The sequence below is a fragment of the Trichechus manatus genome, unplaced genomic scaffold (assembly GCF_000243295.1).
Source record: "Trichechus manatus latirostris isolate Lorelei unplaced genomic scaffold, TriManLat1.0 scaffold00073, whole genome shotgun sequence".
Lineage (NCBI taxonomy): Eukaryota > Metazoa > Chordata > Mammalia > Sirenia > Trichechidae > Trichechus > Trichechus manatus.
In genome coordinates, this window is record NW_004444009.1 from 8,770,139 (window position 1) to 8,776,264 (window position 6,126).

Sequence of the window (6,126 nt, forward strand, 5' to 3'; positions counted from 1 at the left end):
TTTATAATCAGCAAATCCTTTTTTGTAGAGTTGGTTTGTTATTGTTCAGTGGACCAGCATCTCATGTTTTTCAAATAGGTGGAAAATAATGAAAAAGGCTTTAATACCCGAGGCGACTTTTTCACCACCACTTCCCCTGAGGAGCAGATGTTTGAAACTCACAGAGGACGGTCAGATAGGAAACAAGTGAGGGTCCACTCACGACCAAGCTCCAAGAAGTCCATCCCCTCCAAGAACTGGGCGGGCCCACTCAGGCCCCCAGCCTGCATGATGGTTCCCCTCGAGTGAGTCAGGAGAGGAACTTTCCATCAAGACAGGGCCTGACTCAACCTCTCCCAAGCAAACCAGACACCAGCCACGAAACTGCCAGCACAAGAGTTTCCATAATGAGAAGATTCCAGGAAAGCCCCATAAAACCTTTACTGTAAATTCAATAAACTGGATTTCAAACATGGTGGCTGGGCTGGGGTAGCCTGGAGCAACACCACCTCCCTCCACCCCTCTCCACCAACTCCACACACACAGAAGTAGGCCATTCCAGGCCAGACAGAAAGGCAGCCCCACCCTATCCCCAGTGCCAGGGCCTCCCTGTTCCCCAAGTCAGTCAATGCTCTCCCCATACCACCATACTACTAGGCCAGTGCTAGCCAGCATGAAGAGGAGCCATATGACATGACCTCCAGATGATGCTCAGCTAGCTACAGGGGTGAAAGTCTAAAACTTGGACCCGCCTTGAGCACCTCTGGGCACTTCAAGGACTCAGTTCCCCAACACTTGTCAGAACCACCTCCTGCCTTCTCTATACCCCAAACCATCAGTCCAGTCAAGGAATACACAGCTATGTGAGACCATAAAAAGGAACTACACTGCCCTGAATCATTCAATCCAGATCCAGAAGACTTTTGGCCCCCAGATGACAGAGTCACAACACTTTTCCTTGTCGTAGTCAAAAACACCTCACCCCCATCACCCACCATTCTTCAGCCATCATTCCTGCTGGGCTAATCCGTGGAACATAAGGAACTAGTTTCCATCCCTCAAATCATTTGCCATCAACTTGATTCTGACTCATGGTGACCCCATGTGTGTCACAATAGAACTGCACTCCATAGGGTTTTCAATGGCTGTAATCTTTCAGAAGAAGATCACCAGGCCACTCTTCCAAGGCAACTCTGGGTAGATTTGAACCACCAACATTTCAGTTAGTAGCCAAGCACTTAACTATTTGTGCCACCCAGGGGCTCCTGCTCCCCTTGATACTGTATACCAAATGTCACACATACAACACTGAAACTCTGATTTCTTATACACATGACACTCACCCATACCTTTCACTCTGTCACCCAAAACCCAGTCTCATTCCACCCTCCCAGGGCTGGGCTATGCAGGGAGTCAAATACGCTTGCGAGCATTTGGTGTAGGCAACCCAGCCTTGGTTCTGTGTGCAGCCTCAACCCTTTTTCCCAGCCTGGGTATTGTGTGGCAATGGAGGCAGAAGCAGGCTGAGGCTTTCAGACTTTGCACTTGGCCTACTTCACCAGGACAAAGTGGACATCAAGAAAGGTGACTGCAGAGTATGTGCTGGGGATTGACAGGAAATGCGGTCGAACTGACCGGGGAGAAATTGATGGCAGGGACTAGGAAGCTTGGATTAGATCAGAAATTACAGACCCTCAGAATTTTGGAATAGGAAGGGGCTCAGACCTCAGAGTGTTTTCCAACTCAACACTTGCATTATAGGTTAGGAAGCTGAGACATAGAGGGTTGACAGGATTTCCCCAAGGTCATTCACTCATTCTTTCACACAATCAGTAAGCCAATTATTGGCAGGCAGTTGTCATAGAAAATCAGATCTCCTGACTCCAGACCAACGCTCACTCCCCAGTACTCCCTGCTGGTAAGATAACAGCAGCAGGGACCATGGAGCATCTAAGGTGCAAGGTTGTGGGACATACCGTGGTCTATCAGTAAGGAAAGTGGATTCACAGAAGACTGAGGTGGCCCTAGGCAGATGACTTTCTTCCAGAACACGAGTCTCCTCTTTTGTAAAACAGATCTAGTAATACCTACCTTCTAAACCTAACTTCCTCATTTGCAGCAAGGATCAAATGAGATCATGTGTAAAACTGATCAGTACAAAAAGGTAGGAAGAGAAAGACAGAGTAGGTTAGAAATAGGGGGGCTTGGGAGGCCCCAGTATCCATGAGGAAATAGATGCACATCCCACGTTTCCAGGTCCCTGGTGTGGCCATGTGGTCAAGAGCTCAGCTGCTAACCAAAACATCAGCAGTTCAAATCTACCAGCTGTTCCTTGGAAACCCTATGGGGCATTTCTACTCTGTCCTATAGGGTCGCTATGAGTAGGAATCGACTCAACAGCAACGGGATGCTAAGCTAAATGTTGGTGGTTCAAACCCACCCAGCAGTGCCAGGGAAGACAGGCCTAGTGACCTGCTTCTATAAGGATTACAGCCAAGGAAACCCTATAGAGCACAGTTCTACTCTATAACACACAGGGTCACCATGAGTTAGAAACAACTGGACAAGAGCAGGTTTGGTTTTTGGTTTGGTCCTAGGTCTCCACTGAGTATTTAGGGATCAGACCACATATCCTGACTGCTCCCACCCCCTCTCTCCCAGCTGAAGCACAGGCATCTGAAGCAGCCTCTCAGGAGGCTGTGATTCCCAGCATGATCCACATCCCTGACCCTTCCCAGAGCAGGCAGAAAGTGAAAGGCACAGTGTGCACTTCCCCTCCGGGTGATAGGGTTTCACATTCCTTCCCTGTCCCTTAGCAAGAAGACGGCGGAATCTTCGGCTCACCGTCTAGAAGACTTCCCGCCCTACTCTGTGCAGACACTTTGGTTGTGGATATTTTCCACTTCTTTTTTTTTTAAAGTCTTTTTTTGAGAAACGATTTTCCTGCAGCCCTGGACCAAGGACAAACCAGTTAGTGCTTGCAGTTGGTGAGTCCAAAGGGCTGCTGGGCATCTGCCTGAAGGCTCCAGGGTGCCCATGCTGCCAGCACTTGCCATGAATGGGAGGGAGAGGGCAGTAGCAGAGCCGGTGTGCCGGGAACGCTGCCTGGTGGCCTGGCATCTGGGGATTTTCCCAGTCAGCTTTCGGGACGTTATTCCAACCTGATCCAGCCGTGACAGAGGCCCAGATGGGTGTGTGAAGATTCAGGCCTTTAGCCATTGTTGTAAAACACTAGGCAATCCTGCTTCCCCCAAAACAGCTTTCTCTCCTTGATGGATCCTCCTGGTAGTTCTCCAGCCTGGATTTCCTGGTATTCAGCTATCTACCCTCCAATCAGGAGCCCTGGTGGCCCAAACAGTTAAGAGCTTGGCTGCTAACCAAAAGGTTGGTGTCTCAAACCCACCCAGTGACTCTGAGGGAGAAAGAACTGGCAATATGCTCCCATAAAGATTACAGCCAAGAAAACCCTATGTGGCAGTTCTACTCTGTCATATGCAGTTGCTGTGAGTCGGAATTGACTCGGCTGTACCTAACAACAACACCCTCCAATCATCCAACAATAACACCACTATTCAATAACCTCCCATTACTCATACATCTTAAACACCCTGAGTTTTAGGGCTGATTGGCCTCATCTGTAATCTGTAGTCATACATCAGCCCAGCTCAATCCTAGGGTCAGATGGAAAGTAGATGGCCTTCTGCCTCCAATAAAACAGAACGATGTTAGAGTGTTTGAAGGGACATTGGCTGTGTGAAGAAGCAATTAAATATGTGGAATTTGGTGTCTCGTATACTTAAGTTCAATTGCTCTGCCACTTTCTAGCTATTGTTACTTCTCAGTTTCATCAGTAAAAGAGGTTAACACTACTCACCTCAGAGTCCTGTATCCGTAAAAACCTGTTGCTGTCGAGTCAATTCTGACTCATAGTGACTCCACAGGACAGAGTAGAACTGCCCCATAGGGTTTCTAAGGAGCAGCTGGTGGATTCGAACTGCTGACTTTTGGTTAGCTGCCAAGCTCTTAACCACTGCACTACCAGAGTTACCAGAGTCCTGTAGGTGAAATTTAATTAAAACAATGCATGTAAAAAGTACTTATCGCACACCATTGGTGGTCTATTGAAATTATGAACAGGTCGGGTAGGATGAGGCAGACAACCTATCCATCCTCTCACCCCAGATTATGACCCAGTGAGGGCAGAAGGGAAGAAGAGAATGAGACAGGCCAACAGAGCGGCACATAAATACAATCTCTCCAAATTAAATTTGCACAGGAGAGCTGCTTTTTGTGCCTAAGGCCTGTAGGGGAAGGACAGGTGTTGGTTCTAGTCTGTTCCTTGGAGAACTTGGAGAAATGGGAATCTTCAGAGAGCCCACATGTGGCTCCAAAGTGACAACCTAAACCCCTGTCCCAGACACGACCCGTCTTCCTGCTGGGCTAATCCACTGAAACACAAGGAGCTAGCTTCTGTCCCTACTCCGTTCGTTCTTCTCCTCGCTGCCAGCATCATGTCCTCCTGCAAAACCTTGGAATGAAGCTATCATGTGGTATTCTGTTTTCCTGAAGTGCTGATTGACAAGACAATATGTACAGTATGATTCCAATTATGATATGATACAAACACCTGTCAGTTGGAAAACTATATACCAAAAGTTAACAGTGATTATTTGTTGTATGCAGGTTGGGAATAAAGGTGATTTTTTTTATTTTCTACCTGGAGCTTTTCCGTGTTTCCCAAATGAGCAGATATAAGTTTTATAATCATAAAATATAATTTAAAAAAATGTTCATCACCAGCTTTTAAGAATGCAAATTAAATCATGCATGCTCCTGCTTAAATCTTTTTTATAGTTTTTCATGGCACATGGAATAAAATTCAAACTCCTTGGCATAGCCTGCAAGAACCCTCTGTGCTGCACATTCCAGCCTGATTTCCTGCCATTCTTTTTTTTTTGGTGGTAAAAATATACATAAAATATTTGCCAATTCAATAATTTTCACATGTACAATTCAGTGACATTGATTATATTCTTCATGCTGTGCAAGCATTATTGCTATCATTTTCCAGAGCATTCCACCAACTCCTGCAGCTCTTGTCCTCACCACCAACGCCAGCCTCGATGGCCTCCTCCTGGGTGTAAATCGCAGCTTCACCACGTATTAGCTGTGTGACCTTGGGCAGGTTACTTAACCTCACTGTGCCTCAGTTTCCAATTCTGAAAGAAAAACAGAAATAATAACTGTACCTCCCTCAAAGTGTTGTTGTGAGGATTCATGACAAAAGCACCACGTGTTTTTATTATCATTTTCTTCCTCACAGTTTTGGACAATCTGTTCTCTCTGCCTAGAATACACTTCCTCCAACTTTTCACCTAGCTGACTTCTTCCCCATCTTTAGGCCTTAAGTGTCCCCTTCTCAGAGAGGCCTTCCTGACCACCAATTCTAAACTCCGCCACCTTGTTATTCTCTCATAGGATCCTACTTTTTTCTTTCAGAGCATTTATCAGAACTTATAATTACATAACTATATGTTGGCTTATTTTTTGTTTGATGTCTGCCTCTTCACTAGGCTATAAACTTCATGAGGATTGTGAGCATGACAGTTTTGCCCATTTGTGAATAATAAGAACTTAGAACAGTGCCTAACACACAGTCCAGTAAAAAACAAAAAACTGTCTTCATGGAGTAGATTCTGACTCATGGTGACCGCATGTGTGTCAAAGTAGAACTATGCTCCATAAAGTTTTCAACGGCTGATTTTTTGGAAGGAGGTGACCAGGACTTTCTTCTGAGGCACCTCTGGGTAGACTCGAACATTCAGTCTTTTGGTTAGTAGCTGAGCACTTTGTACCACCCACGGACTCCCCTAGCACACAGTGGTTGTAACTATTGTTGTTAGGTGCCACTGAGTTGATTTTCAACTTACAGTAACCCCATGTGACAGAATAGACCTGCTCAATTGGGTTTCCTAGGCTGTAAACTTTACGCAAGCAGACTACCAGGTCTTTCTCCCGCAGAGCTGCTGGGTGGATTAAAACTGCCAACCTTTTTGTTAGTAGCCGAGCACTTAACCATTGTGCCACGAGGGCTCATTTAGCACACAGTAGGCACTCAATGGAGCTATGGTGGTGTAGTGGTTAAGA

General features: G+C 46.2%; 1 long non-coding RNA gene across 1 annotated transcript in view; it reads right to left on the reverse strand.

Moving 5' to 3' along the window:
• Positions 1–4,830: 4,830 nt before the first annotated feature.
• LOC111821251 (uncharacterized) overlaps positions 4,831–6,126 on the reverse strand; it is a 4,855-nt gene continuing 3,559 nt past the window's right edge. Inside the window, exon 2 of the long non-coding RNA XR_002824694.1 lies at positions 4,831–5,198. This is a non-coding gene — a long non-coding RNA (uncharacterized LOC111821251). The remainder of the gene's footprint in view (positions 5,199–6,126) is intronic.